At 31.8% G+C, this 17,371-nt stretch overlaps 1 pseudogene; it reads right to left on the bottom strand.

Moving 5' to 3' along the window:
* Positions 1 to 2,156, bottom strand: part of LOC139841964 (transmembrane 9 superfamily member 5-like) — a 41,947-nt pseudogene extending 39,791 nt beyond the window's left edge.
* Positions 2,157 to 17,371: the final 15,215 nt, after the last annotated feature.

Raw genomic sequence — 17,371 nt, 5'->3', positions numbered from 1 at the left:
CAAGCCAACAATCTTTAGAGAACAACATTAGCTAAAAAATTTGAATGTAAATTGAGTTCAATAATGCTAGTAGGATTCAGTTTTTAATGCAATAAAGCCTAATTTTTAAAACCGTTTTTAGTTTTCTACCATTTCATGTCACTACTAATTATGGATATCTTACGCAAAAGACAAAAATCAGAAAGAAATGGACTGCAAAACGATGGACCATAAATTCAAAAACTGACTACATGAACCAACTATGCAAGTCATACTAATCAAGCTTCAGCTTTATAATTAATAGAGTCAACAGTCAACACAGGTCAACATAGTTTGTTATTTATATTTTAGGAATATATACTCCTGTATCATGTCCATAGTTAGCTCCTAGAATAGTACATAGTTTGTTATTGACTTATTGCCAACGACATTATTCGATGTATTCTGTATATTAGAAAACTATGCTTACTTACTTCTTTACGTTGACGATTCATTCTTGTGACCTCCTCACATTTATTGCGCCTGACCCTTATGCGCTTACTCGCTGAGGAATTTTCTATGAAGGACTTAGGAACTCTTAGCTCATTTTTGGGAGTCTCCATCACGCGCAACAATGGGGGATTAATTTTTAAGTCAACGTGCTTATGCCATGGACATCATTGAGAGAGCAGGAATGGTATCTTTGTATCTTGTAATCCAGCTGCAACTCCCGTAGATACTCACGGAAAACAAAGCTCTACGATAGATGAACCATATCCAAATCCAACACTTTATCGCAGTTTGGCCGGCGCCCTCCAATATCTCACATTTACTAGACCGGACATTTCATATGCCATTCAACAGATATGCTTGCACATGCATTCGCCTCATATGGCTCACATGCTTGCGTTAAAATGCATTATTAGTTATATGCAGGGTACATTGTCAATGGGTTTGCATATCACTCCTTCACGTAATCGTGAGCTTGTTTATTTTACTGATGCTGACTGGGCTGGTTGTCCGGATACACGACGATCCACCTCTGGTTATTGCGTCTATCTTGGTGATAATTTGATATCATGGTCTTCAAAATGCCATGCCATTGTATCTCGCTCGAGTGCCGAAGCGGAGTATAGAGGGGTTGCAAATGTAGTAGCTGAGGCATGTTGGTTAAGGAATCTATTGTTGGAACTCAACAGCGTGGTTACGAAAGTAACGCTTGTTTTTTGCGATAATGTAAGTGCCATTTATTTGTCTAGCAAACCTGCTCAACATCAGCGGACAAAACACATTGAGTTGGACATCCATTTCGTTCGAGAAAAAGTTGCCAAAGGTCGAGTTCGTGTGTTACATGTGCCTACGCGATATCAAATAGCTGACATTTTTACCAAGGGTTTACCGAGGCTATTGTTCAACGGTTTTCGATCCAGTTTTTGCATTCACCCACCGATCGTTTCGACTGCGGGGGAGTAATAGAGACCACAGTCAACACGGGTCAACATAGTTTGTTATTTATATTTTAGGAATATATACTCCTGTATCATGTCCATAATTATCTCCTAGAATAGTACATAGTTTGTTATTGACTTGTTGCCAAAGGCATTATTCGATGTATTATGTATATATATGATTCACAATATCAATGAAAGGCAGAACATATTTTATCACACTTTTAATAATGAAGATTCTTCCTTCATACAAAGATATAATAATTTATGTCACACAATCATCAAAACTGAAGTCGATTTCGTTTAATTTGTTATGTCCATAATCTTTCTGGTCTAATATTCTTAACAAGCTAAATATATAACTATAATTCCTTGCTGCATTAGCAACACAAATTAAAAATATAATAATATCTTCAGAAACAACAAAATATTGTTAAACAATTGAAGTCCCTAAATCTAGATCGCCCCAAATTTCTATATTGGCAATACAATTTTTTTTTCCTTTTTTGACCTATAACAATTTTTCATAGCACAAAACTCATCAACTTGCACTAAAAACAATAAATCTTTCGTATAAAAATGTTTTTTATATATATAATCAAACTGGAAAACAAAACTAAAATGAAAAATACAAATTACTAACCTGAGATTATTCAGGGGACCAATTATGTTAACAAACAAAGGTACCGTATCTCCCACATTGTACCTATGATCAAACAGCGAATTGAAGCTGTAATTGCGGAGATACATATATTTAGGGTTACTAATTACAGTAAGAAAACACAAATTAGGGTAAAACTTTGAGTCATGATAGACGAGAGTGAGGATAAATTTGGCTGGGATTCAACAAATTTCAAATGGGTTTTAAGAAATGTTGCTGAATTTAAAATTTTATCAAGAAATTTTAGTTACTGATCTACATTCTACAATTTGTCAACCACTTTCTATTTCTCATTGAGTGTAACAAGAGATAGGTGCACACGCTTCGCCGCGTTAATTTCATTGTTATTGGATAAGCATAACTAGTAACATAATAGATAAATTGTGCTGGAACTTAACTACATAAGGCTCCGTTTGTTTTTTATTTTTATTTAGTTCTGTTGTTTGAATGAATTTATAACGTCTGTGAGGAATAAGTGATGAAAAAAATAGGTGTTGTTTGTTTTATGTGCTGAATACTAACTGAATAATAAAAATTACAAATTTAACCTTGTACATACGAAAGTTATAGATAGTTATGTTAGCAATTTTAAAAGAGTAAGGACAAATATGAAAATTCATATTTTCATGACTTGAATTATTAAGACATTATATTTTCATTAAGTTAAAAACAAACACCATACGACTTATTCAATTTTATATCATTAAGTCCATTAAGTTCTAAACAAACGGGGCCTAAGTATGTTTTAGTTTGTTGCTACATAAGTTGACTACATTAGCATACAAATCCATTGACTACACTTATATGGTACTTCTAGTAGAGGTTTACAAAAGAGTTGTTGATGCTGTGACAAAGAGATTCCACTGCATATTGCTGCTGGCGCTATTCCGTTTTCTTTTTTGATTGTTAAACCTCTTTTTTCCTCTATCAACATGAGTTTTATTAAATCGTGTTAGTAAAATTATACTTTTGATTGTTCAGCTTCCTTTTCGTTTGAAACAACCCAACCCGTATTTAACGCGAGTAATTTTTTATTTTTTATTTATTTTTTATTTTTATTTTTTGTAATTAAGACATTTACGCTCCATACAAAAGGTGTAAACCATCCCATACAAACCATTAAAACAATGTCACGAGTTTAATGTTTACAAATAAGGCACAAAGGCCCTTAAACAACGTAATACAAGTTCGACCCATTAAAATGATAGTTTTAATCCAAACTACACCCGAGCATGGTTTGGGGCTAAACTACCCAAAACGCTAGGTCGACTTCAAAACTTCAACAAGAATCCAACATGGGGAACTAGTATCCAACAACCCCCTTCCCTTTGTCCGCACCTGTATCTAAAATGATAAACAACGAGAGGGGTAAGCTAACGTTTAGTGAATGCAATAATTATACATGTGCATATATAACATACTTACTTGCAATTACTTACACAATACCGCATACAAGCTAGTAATTCAACAACCATGCAAACATCATGCATAAACTACTATCTGCAACTCACAATAAGCTAGCAACAACAATAGCATATAGTTCACAATTTAATATGCTAATTACAAATTCACACAACCATGGTTAACCAATCGAACAAGGGAACGATACATGAAAGACCGTCGGAGTTCATAACATCCATTAGTGTTACTTAACACCGCGTAATCAATAATCCCCCGGGTGATGTCTTGAACACCGTGACTATCTCTCCCCCATGACAATGTGGTGTCTTGAACACCGCGACTATCTTACATGTCAATCAAACCCATGAGTGGTGTCTTGAACACCGCGACAATCCCACTCCCATGACAATGTGGCGCCTTGAACACCGTGACTAATCCACATGTCAATCAAACCAATGAGTGGTGTCTTTCATCATTTAACAAGTGTGTTAGTGACTAACAACACCATTTAGCACTTACAACCTCAATTCATATGACCAAACCCTAGATTATAGCTATTAGGGTTTCCTTTCATCAATATAACCCAAATTCACCCATTTAACCCCCAAATGGGTCATACAAGTCTCAAGTAAACAAAACCCTAGCCATAAACCAATTAAAACTCAAAACATAGAGTTAAGACTTACCAATACTATCACGACGTGGCTAGAGACGTAAGGAACAACTTTAAACCTCGGGCTTAGGAAAGATTCCTTCTTCTTCTTCCCCAAAATGAGCTTTCTCTCACTAAATCTCCAACTCTCTCTCTCTAGAAATAATTGGTGAAGGTGAAAGAGTGTTTAAAGTGCTAGGGATAAGCTTGGATCAACCTTTAAGTCCCCAAAAGCGGGCACAAGTGAAAAGACCAATACACCCCCAAAGATGCCATTTAAAATGGCTAAAATTGACATTACAGCGACATTTGTCGCGTTTCGTGACACTTCGTCGCATTTCGCGACACCAGGACGCGATAAACAACACTGAAACGCGACAAAAGTGGCAGAAATCAAGTATCAGAAGTTGTCGCGTTTCAACCATGTTTGTCACGGAAGGCGACACACCAGAACGCGACAAACTGCACTCAAACTCGACAGTTTACCTGATGTACTCCAATTTCACTTTTAAAACATCCCAAAGTCAAATGTGGTCAAGTAAATACGTCCAAAAGATCAAATACCTATTCTTAGACTTTGTATGATTCTTAGAGCATCTTGTTTAGAAAAACAGTGACGACCCGAAAATTTCTGACCAAATTTAAACTTAATCTTTATATAATTCCGACTTGATAAGCAATGAATTTTAATAAATCTTGAACCTCCGGAAAGAGTTTTACACAAGCGTTTGGTCACCCTTTTATTCCGACGATTCACGAACGTCATAACTTGATTTAATTGTTTAATTATTGTGTATATATATGGATTTATATATATTTAACTTAAAAATATGATAATTAAATATCTCATTAAGTATATTAACAAATTATTATATATATATTTTCATACTACTAATTTAAAGAGTTTTCAAACAATATATATATTACTATTTAAACGACGTAATTAACTTATGTTAAAATGTATTTACATATAATGTATTACGAGTGTAAATACATCCTTACAAGTATTGAATACACTTTATAATATACCAATACATATAAAGGATAGCTATACTCGTATTTTCGTTCAATTTCCTCAAGATTTCTACTCGCATTTAATACGGCATTTTTACCCGTATTATACACAGCTTCTAGAAGTATTTACTTTTGGTATATACCAATAGAAATCTTCAATTATTTGTGTAATATGTCATCCATGACCTAATCAAGTTAATATGTTATCCATGACTTAATACATTTTAACTTATCTTAGATATTTTCACTAAAAGTCAAAATTATAAGCATATAAATAAGGACCATTTTAACTCATTTTTAGTCCACATTTTCTTAAACTAAAAACACACACTTAAATGCTCTCATATCATACTTTAATCTCAGCAACTTTCCTCTTCATAATCAAGGTAAAATACTTCTCAAAATCCTTGTTCAATTCCTTGTATAGTTGATATCTTATTACACTTATAAAACTTGTAAAAACTAGAACTTGTTTTGGTGAACACCTAGCTTGTTTGAAAAACTAATCTAATATTTCTAAATTAACTCTATTAACACTTATTTATATGTATTATGATGTTTTATTAAGTTAATATAAGAACTTATAACTTGTACATATGAAGAACACATTGAAACTTAACATATATCCTTTAATATCCATTCAGTAAAAAGCGGGCTGTTTTGGGTTGGGAATTAAAAACCTATCTTAGACTTTGAGTTCGAGGCTAAGACTTTATAAATATGTTAATATATGTAAATAAGACTTCCAGTATTTTTTTCATGATTTTAGACAAAGTGTAAGTATTTTATCAAAAATCAAATATTTGGTGGATGCCGGGATTTTTCCAAATCTGTCCACCGACACAAAAAGAGGGTAAAGCTCTAAAAATTACTACTTGGGATGAACTTTTCGAATTGGTTTTGTAAATTTACTTCTTAATGAATCCATAGCAATTTGATTCACTTTAAACGGAGTTGTAATGAATATTTAGCGAGCAAAACAAAATCTGCTAAAATTAACGTTGTATGGACGAAATTTATATTATAAAAACTATATTAACCATATCCTTGTTAACTTTTCCTATATCCTATATATATTTGGACATATTATCAGTAGTATAACAAAATATTATAATCTTGGTTAATTATGTGATTGTATATATGTATAATAATATTCTTGGTACGTCCTAACACAATAAGTATACAATACGTTTTGATAAATCCTAAGACAATACATACACAATACGTCTTAGTTAATTTTAAGACAATACGTATACAATACGTCTCTGGGTTGATGCAAAGACAATACATATACAATACGTCGTGGGGTAATTCTAAGATTATATATATATATATATATATATATATATATATATATACCGATTATTGGACTGTTGGACTTTTCGGACTATTTTGGACTACTAACAATGGACTACTAACATAAAATGTTAAAAATTATTATATAAGTATTCTATGAACTTGCTTTATTTTATTCATATGTCGTATTATTATCTGAATCGTTATTATTGTTATAGGTTCGTGAATCCAAGGACGACGGTCATATTTTTAATAAGTTGAAAACTTATTATTAATATACTTTTACTACTGTGAGTATATAGTCCCATTTTTAAACTCTAAAAATATTTTTGGGATGAGAATACATGCATTTTATGTTTTACGCTCTGGACACAAGTACTAAAAATATATTCTACGTTGAGTTGAACCACCTTGCATATCTTCCCTAATAGCTTGGTAGCTAATATTTACATGTTGTAAGAACATGTAAGCGCGAATCCTATTGATAGATCTATCGGGTTTGACAACCCCAATCGGGCTAGTCGCTCTAGTATCATAAACGGTTGCATAGTACTTCGTTTTTACTACACTTGGTACAGTGTAGGGTGATTTCATAATAAAGGGAATATGTCACATTAATGGTTAAGTATGGTTACCGAAGCGCTCAACAACTTATAAAATACTTTTATACACTTGCGAGTGTGCATATATTTATAACTATGAAATCTTGTGGTCTATATTTATATCAATGATAAACCTATATATCTCACCAACCTTTGTGTTGACTGTTTATGCATGTTTATTCTCAGGTATGATAGAAAGTCTTCCGCTGTTGCATTATCTGAGCAAGTTGTGCATGGAATCTCATACTTTTATTTAAATAAAGTGTTGCATTCAATAAAACCATTGTCATATATTATATTCGACTGCTACATCACGTGTGTAGTATTTGGAAATCGATGTATTTTGGGGATTATTTCTTAAATAATCGCCCACTTGTTTAAAACATGCATTATGTATAATAATTATGTGCTTTTTATGAAACGAATGCAATATTTTCTAAAACGTATCATATAGAGGTCAAATACCTCGCTATGGGACCAATGAGAACGTACTACGTTTATAGTAATATGGACGGGTCGTTTCAGTTGGTATCAGAGCGGTGGTCTTAGCGAACCATGTCTTGCATTAGTGTGTCTAACGAATAGTTATTAAGATGCATTAGTGAGTCTCGACTTCGACCTTAACTACATGTCCAAAGTTTTGCTTATCATTTCTAGTTGGAAATCATCTACTTATCACCCTTAGAAAATTACCTGCTTATCATTCTTAGTCTAGACACATCTTACTGCATTGATTACATGAATAGTGTATAGACGAAATTTATATCTTAGCGTATCTGCTAATTCATATCTTAGCGTATCTGTTACTGTAAACTTTGCCTAACATATTCTGTAAATTCCTCCGTAATCTATGAAATCTTTTGCTCTATATATATATATTCTATGTAATTAGAATACCATCCAATATCCGGAAATCATTTCATATCGAAAAATCCTTTATTCAATCGTACGAAATGGAATACTCCACTAGTTCAAGTCCCTCGAATTCCGATATGGAGTTTCACTCGAGCTCCGAAAGCAGTGTGACCGGAATGGATCAACCAATTAGCCATCATCTATTTTGGATGAATTGGGGATAGGTTCGTAGTCTACTTAATCATTGGAGACAAGAAGAAGGTGATCTCTTCCATCCACCACATTGCCCTCTTGGTGAAGAACATGAGGCACTTACCGGCGAACCCGTTCGTAACACCATTTTCTCTCTCCTTTCCAGAATATGCCCCAACGAGTATAATATTACTAATATTATTGAGGCTATCCGACCTTTACTCCGTATTTTGCATGGTGAATTATTTAGTTAAAAAAAAAATTATTGTCATGAAAAGCAAAACTTCATTAGCAAGTGTACCTACATCATTTCATTCCCTTTATAAAGCTCTTGACCTCTCTTTTTATTCAAGAAACTTTATACATCTTCTTTCACAATACAAAACAAAATAAATTCTCATCATCTATACTCACATCAAACCACTACCAGCACCACCAGCAGCAGTACCAACAACATCACAAGCCTCAACATCGCAAGCCGCATTACGAGCATCAACATCATACGCACCACAGGCACTGAGGGATACCAACAATAATGAGTGATGAAGTATTAATTCATTATTTCATTTACGTTGAAGAAATATTCCGCAACGATTATGTAATCTCTAAAGTTTTAGGGATTATTCATTTCTAGTTCCAACCGTAAACCAAATGAGATTAATATAATATTAACTCATTAAATTCATATTACATCTGAAGAAAATATACATACATATATTTTCATAAAGACTGTAATAAAAATTCTTTTGTACAAAATATTACTTGTGAAATTTTTTTTTAACGGGTAGGTAATATGTGATGACCCGGGAATGTTCGATCAAATTTAAACTTAATCTTCATATGATTTCGACACGATAAGCAAAGTCTGTATTGTTGAGTCTCAAAATTTTGAACTATTTTCATACAATCAAGTTTAACGTCGACCATTTCTGATGATTCACGAACCATTACATATAAATAAATAAAGACATATATATTTAAATATATAAATATATATAATACTTTGAAATACAGTTGATTTAATATATGATTTAAATTATAAAATAATAAAAGTGATAATAAAATTTGTTATATAAAATAAATCTATATATGTACATAAAAAGTATAGTAAATATATTTTGTGAATTCGAAGTTATTTAGTAAACGACGATAATGCTCAAATGTTATTCGATCAATAACAAACGAGTTAAAAAAAAGAATTTATGTGATTTTAAATTAAACGGTGATCCGAAAATGAGTTTTTATAAGTTATAGGCTTACTAAAAAATATATTTAGGAACTATTTATTGAATTTTAAAACTTTTTATATTTTACTTAGGGTTGGGAGTGAATAATTACTGTAATTTTTATTAAATTGTTAGTGACCAAATTTTATACCATAATAACTGTAATAAATATAGATAATTACTGTAAAAATTTTGGATTTTTCTGAGTACTTTTATCCGCTATTAATTAACAGCGGAGTACGAAATCCAGTCCGTAAATGACATCCAAATTAATAATTCAAGGGCGGCTAGTGATTGACATGTTTTATTAAATTACTTATATTATAATAATTATTATTAATATTAATTATTAAGTTATATTATAATAAATGAAATGCATAGATAAACATACATAGGTAATCAACCCACTTGTTTTCTATTATTTGAATCGACACCAATACAGACAACAAATCACATGTTTTCTTCTCTAATTATTATAATCATTATTTTATTATTACATAAATTTTACTCTTATCATTTACTGATTCCATATATCTATATATATCCTATTTTATATACTAGATTTATGGAGACATATTTGAGAAACCATCGGCCACTATGCACCAATACCACAAAACCATAAACCGCCACCCTCAAACACCTAAACCACCACCTTTCACTACCCTCTTCAATCGCCCAAAACATCACCATAATTGTTACTATAATCGTTGCTACATTTTGTTTGCTATTAATCGACAATACATATACACGTTTACAAATGAATGATAAACCCAAATCGCCACCACTATCATCACTTCATCTTCCATGAACAATATAGAGCACCACAACTATATCGCCACTTCATGCCATAGCCATCGAACCATAACCACATTCAACACCTCGTCATCACCGAAAACATACATCACCTTTCACCAATATTCGAAAGTCACCTTCACAAAAAAAAATTATTTTTTTTTCTTCACCGCCACAACTATCAATCCTTGGCCATCGAATTATTTATTTTTTTTTCTCTTCAGTTCAACCACAAATATACAGCAGCCGTTTATTTATTTATTTTATTGTTTAGCTTTTGCAATAAAGATGATGGAGTAGTTACTTGCTGCTTCAACTTGCTTTTTGTATATTTTATTTATTAGGCAAAACCCCACTCAATCTCCACTTGTTTTATATTTTCAGCGGAAAAAAAAAGAACCGAATTCAGTTTAGGCGTTTGATTTCATTTGGGCCGAAGTTCCCATGTTATGATTATGATTGGGCTTTTGATATTGCTGTTGGGCTGCCATTTAGTTGTTTGGATTGGGCTGGGAATTATGAGACTAGGATGAAGATATATGGGATATATAGTTTTAGTTAGGAGTTTAAACAGATAATAAGAATCAGAGGAACGGTTGGGCATTTAGTGGGTGAACGAGAGGTCTTGGGTTCGAGCCCTGCGTTGGGCAGTTTTTTTTAAAAGGATTTTTAAAGGTAATTGCTATTTTTAAAATTTATATTATTATTATTATTATTGTTGATATTATTATTGTTATTATTAATTATGGCTATTAATACTAAGTATTATTATCATTATTAATATCATTATCCTTATTAACAATATTATTATTACAACTTTTATCATTATTATTATATAGTATCATTATTATTATTATTAAAATTATATCAAAGTTATTAACTTCACAAACAAATGATCTTCATATAAAAAGATATTTAATATATATAACTTAACTATATTAATATTTTTATACATAAAATGGAGTTATTTAGTTAAATAATAAAATATCTAAGTTATTGATATAAAAATCATATCAAATATAATAATATATAAAAGCTTGTTCGAATACGAGTATGTGTTTTAATATATATACGAATAATATAGGTTCGTGAATCCGAGGCCAACCCTGCATTGTTCAGTTATTCAATGTCGCCATATGTATTTTTACTACAAAATACAATAGGTGAGTTTCATTTACCTTTTTACCCATTATATTTTTGGGCTGAGAATACATGCGCAATTTTTATAAATGTTTTATGAAATAGACACAAGTAATTGAAACTACATTATATGGGTGAATGATCGAAGCCGAATATGCCCCTCTTGCTTGGTAACCTAAGAATTAGTAAACTGATCTACTAATTGACGCGAATCCTAAAGATAGATCTATTGGGCCTAACAAACCTCATCCAAAGTACCGGATGCTTTAGTACTTCGAATTCGTTTTTATCATGTCTGAAGGATTTCCCGGAATGATAGGAGATATTCTTATATGCATCTTGTTAATGTCGGTTACCAGGTGTTCACCATATGAATGATATTTTTGTCTCTATGCATGGGACGTATATTTATGAGAACTGGAAATGAAATTCTTGTGGTCTATTAAAATGATGGAAATAATTATTTATGTTAAACTAATGAACTCACCAATCTTTCGCTGTGCATTTGCTCATCTTAGAGATATTACTTGGAGTCATTCATGACATATTTCAAAAGACGTTGCATTCGAGTCATTGCATTCATCAAGATTATTATTAAGTCAATTATAGTTAGATATATTATGAAATGGTATGCATGCCATCAACTTTCGATGTAAATGAAAGATTGTCTTTTTAAAAACGAATGCAATGCTTGTAAAATGTATCATATAGAGGTCAAGTACCTTGCGATGTAATCAACTGTTGTGAATCGTTTATAATCGATATGGACTTCATTCGGATGGATTAGGACGGGTCTCTACAGTTGGAATCAGAGCTGGTATAACGCCGTCCATGTGTGGCGGGTTAGTCGTAAAGGGGGTTCTCACAGTGTTACCTATGACGAAGCATTGGCTCTTACTCCTTGTGATCCCTTACGAGGGTTGGCAGTAGCCGAGAGGCAGGCCCTAAAATCAGTATCTGAGGTACACTCAGTGGTCACCAGGCGGTTAGCTGGGAAGGCACTAGGTGGGATGGTGGTTGTCCCCAACTGTATCTACAGTTGGTATCAGAGCGGTGGTCTTAGCGAACCAGGTCTACATTAGTGTCTCTAACTGATAACTCATTAGGATGCATTAGTGACTCTGGACTTCGACCGTGTCTGCATGTCAAAAGTTTTGCTTATCATTTCATGTCAAGAATTATTTGCTTATCATCCTTAAAGTCTAAGACACGTCTTACTGCCTCTATTGCATAGACAGTGTATAGATAAATTCATATCATAGCGTATCTGTTATTGTTACCTTTGCCTGACAGCTTCCGTAGATTCCTCTATAGCTTATGGGATTTTAGTATTATATATGCATATGTAAATTATGTATTGCAGGGTACTAATCTACATCCTATAATCTAATTCATATAGAAAATACTTCATTTAATCGTACGAGATGAATCCCTCAACCAGTTCGAATTCCTCAGATTCTGACAGTTATTCCGACACAGATATTCACCTAAGCTCCAAAGCAGCGTCACCAGAATGAATCAACCAATCATCCATCCTCAATTCATCTGATGGGTTCGTAGTCGACTTAATCAATGGAGACGCGAAGAAGGCGATCCTTTCCACCAACCAAATTACCCTCTTGACGATGAACCTGAAGCACTTACCGGTGAACCTGTTCGAGACACTATTTTCTCTCATTTCCAGAGTATCTCATCACAATTATATTCTATCCACAATTCTAAACCTTATTCATTCGCTCGTTCCGACCGACAATCATCCCAGAATAATATAAGAAGTCAACGAACTTCGCGCTCGAATAATCAAATTGGAGAATATGGTGCAAAATTTACCAGCTTCAACAACATCACCGTCATCAACAGTACCATCAGTAACAGCACCAGTACCATCAACAATCCATACCTCAACATCTCATTCTGCACCTCGAGTATAAACATCGTTCTACCTATTGTTCTACCTCATTTATCTTCGTTCGACATGGCGATTATGTAATCTCTAATGTTTTAGAGATTATATATTCTTATTCTAACGGTAAATCAAATGAGTCTAATATCATATTGACCCATTAAATTCATGATTACATCTGAAGAAAATATATATGTAAGTATATTTTCATAAAGATTGTAATTAAAATTCTTTTGTACAAACTGATAATGGTGAAAATATTTTAACGGGTAGGTAATACCCGAGGAATATTTAAATTTCACATTAATAAGTTACACTGTACATTCTTCGAATCTGATTCAACAGTCATTTATTATTCTACTTACATCTACCGATATATGTATCCGATCACCACAGAATAACCATTTTCATTCAATTTCATACTTGGATTTTGATCTATCAGAATCCAACAAGTGGCATAATGAAGAAAACGTTGGACAAAATAAAATTTATTAGAAACAAACAAATTAACTATGAGAAATTTTGTTAAGAATCCACGCTAACAAAATCCTAGCTAACTGTTCCTATCTAACTGATTACATTTTATTTATCGCAATTTAATTATCGCAATTTTATTTATCGTCATTTAATTTCTGTTATTTACTTTACGCATTTTATTTATCGTCATTTAATTTCTGTATTTATTTTACGCACTTTAAATATCGGGACATGTATACAAGTTTTTGACATATCATATCGACGCATATATATATATTATTTGGAATAACCATAGACACTCTATATGCAGTAATGATCGAGTTCTCTATACAGGGTTGAGGTTGATTCTACAATAACATATATACTTTGAGTTGTGATCGAGTCTGAGACATGTACACGGGTCACGATATGTTAATTAATTTGAATATTATATATTAAACTATATATGAATTATTGGACTGTTAACTGTGGACTATCGACTGTGGACTAATGACATTGGACAATTAAAATGAATTAAAATATTGATTATAACATATGAAACTAAACATTTCTTCAAGTTTGCCACTTGATTTCATCTTAAACCTCATTTGTATCCTGACGATTACAATCTGCGTTCAAACCTTTCATGACTCTTGAAAACATCTCAATCGAGAGGATGAACCAATCGCATTTCATCTACGGAAGAAAAGATTGATGCATATAGTTATGCACCTGAAAACTCTCGAAAACTTTGTAAACGTTTAACGCATAGCTGTACTAATTCCTTTAGCGTTAATATTATCGAAAATAACTTTGCAATCTCTTTCCAAATTAGTTAATTTTGTCACAGCTCCAACAAGTCAACTTTGATTTTTCGTTCGAAGCAACCTTATTATAACCTTGATATATATATATATATATATATATATATATATATATATATATATATATATATATATATATATATATATATGCGTGATCTTTTATTGTTACTGGAAAACCTTTTATATTCCACCATGTTACTAGAAGACGTACCAGCAACCTCGTTGCTCCTTGGCTTAAATCTCTCCAACAGATCACTATATTTATCTAGTGAAGTCTTATCATGAACTCATCCGCACCTTGTAACGATAATTGCCATACCAATTACCGAGAATCAACAATCAGTATTTCGAATCTCGCAGTGTTTCTATATCAACAGTTATATGTATACGTATATCATTTATCTCTTAGAATTATGATCTTTCATTCTGAAATTCTGAAAAGCACTCAGTCTACAAATCAAAACTCTGAATGTTGAAAAAAAAAATTGAATGAAGCAGCAGAAACCGTAGACAACCGTAAATGACCTTAATCATTGAAAGTTTGATGATAAAGTATAATATGTTGGAAAAGCTCAGAAAATTTGGTACTGAAAAACGGATTGAGCTAACCACGAAGGAGATCAAGGATAAATACAAGGACCATACCCTATATTCAAAGAATCCAGGTAATTCTGGATCCGTTGAAATCTTTAGAGAATATCTTGCTCCGAAGTCATGTTAAAATCTTGCGGAAAATTTTCTTCACCATCCTTCGATATTAGAAATTCCAAGATATCATCGTATCTTTAATTATAAATATCCTCCATATTTCTGAAGATATTTTTATAACTATTCTTATCTGAAATCATTAATCTCTTCGTGCTATCAGTGTTACATCATATAGAAACTGTTAGTTTCTATATTCTGTAAACTTTCGATCTTAAAATATGAATGTTATTGAAGTAATGTTGGGAACTGATGCATGAGTTAGTATAATATAATGACACTTGATCAACGTGATTATATTACAGTAAGTCATGCTGAGTTTCTAAATGGAATGTGATGATTCACAGATCATAACGTCATCATGTGCCATGTTACACGACTCTTACGTTCTGTCTAATCTATAAACATATCAAGAACATATTTTTCTTGATAGTCCTATCTTTCCTTGAATTCTGGTAATTTGACAAGTCAAATTGTGCTATTACCGTTTCTTTCTTAGGACATTAACAATGTTCATTCTAAAACTTATATCTACGAATTCTGGACCATTACAAGAGATGCCCAATCGCAAGAAGAAGAAACGAAGGGACAAAAGCTCCGAAATAGAAATTGGAGTATAAATCGCAGCAAATAGGGGGGAGTATTAACTTGAGATGACAATGATTATAGAAAACAGAAGCAAGGACTTCGAAGTATAAGGGAAGATATAAAGCCCGATAACAACACATAAACTACAAACTGTGTATATCAATGTTTATCGCAACATAAAGACACGGGAGAATTAAAAACACTATAACACCAAGGGTGAAATAGAAGAAAATAGATTCCTCCAGTGGAAGTTGGAAAAGGAGAATGATTGTTGTGATAGTAAGGATAAGAACAAGGATCAGAACTGGATTAAGCATTTTCAAAAATCTTTTGAATTTGGAATTGAGTATAAAAGTGGTGAAAACTAATGGAACGGAAAAGGTAAATTTATAATGGAAATATCAGACAAAGTAATCGGGACAGATCGTCGCATTTAATTAAAGAAATCCTAATTTCCTTAAATCCGAAGAATCAAATCATTTAGATTTCGAAGATTTTCTTTAAACCCCTTGAATTCCGGAATTCAACCCTGAATCTGTCAAAAGTTAAGATAAATCTTTACTTTCCTATTTCACTCTTTGGTGATAGCTTCATTCGTACTCTTCGAATAATCAAATTATTTTTATCCATATTACTCAATGATGATAAAACTCAATTTATCAACTCATATTCGTCATGAAAACATTTTTATTGTTAGCCATGACCACTTCACTCAAATTTCGGGACAAAATTTCTTAAACGGGTAGGTACTGTGATGACCCGGAAATTTTCGATCAAATTTAAACTTAATCTTCATATGATTTCGACACGATAAGCAAAGTCTGTAATGTTGAGTCTCAAAATTTTGAACTATTTTCATACAATCAAGTTTAACGTCGACCATTTCCGACGATTCACGAACCATTACATATAAATAAATAAAGACATATATATTTAAATATATAAATATATATAATACTTTGAAATACAGTTGATTTAATATATGATTTAAATTATAAAATAATAAAAGAGATAATAAAATTTATTATATAAAATAAATCTATATATGTACATAAAAAGTATATTAAATATATTTTGTGATTTTGAAGTTATTTAGTAAACGATGGTAACGCTCAAATGTTATTCGATCAATAACAAATGAGTTAAAAAAAAGAATTTATGTGATTTTAAATTAAACGGTGATCCGAAAATGAGTTTTTATAAGTTATAGGCTTACTAAAAATATATTTAGGAACTATTTATTGAATTTTAAAACTTTTTATATTTTACTTAGGGTTGGGAGTGAATAATTAATGTGATTTTTATTAAATTGTTAGTGACCAAATTTTATACCATAATGACTGGAATAAATATAGAGAATTACTGTAAAAATTTTGGATTTTTCTGAGTACTTTTATCCGCTACTAATTAACAGCGGAGTATGAAATCCAGTCCGTAAATGACATCCAAATTAATAATTCAAGGGCGGCTAGTGATTGGCACGTTTTATTAAATTACTTATATTATAATTATAATTATTAATATTAATTATTAAGTTATATTATAATAAATGAAATGCATAGATAAACATACATAGGTAATCAACCCACTTGTTTTCTATTATTTGAATCGACACCAATACAGACAACAAATCACATGTTTTCTTCTCTAATTATTAT

Source organism: Rutidosis leptorrhynchoides, chromosome 4 (genome assembly GCF_046630445.1).
Source record: "Rutidosis leptorrhynchoides isolate AG116_Rl617_1_P2 chromosome 4, CSIRO_AGI_Rlap_v1, whole genome shotgun sequence".
Classification (NCBI taxonomy): Eukaryota; Viridiplantae; Streptophyta; class Magnoliopsida; order Asterales; family Asteraceae; genus Rutidosis; species Rutidosis leptorrhynchoides.
Note: the sequence above shows the minus strand (reverse complement) of the source record. Positions and strands in the feature narration are given on the sequence as shown.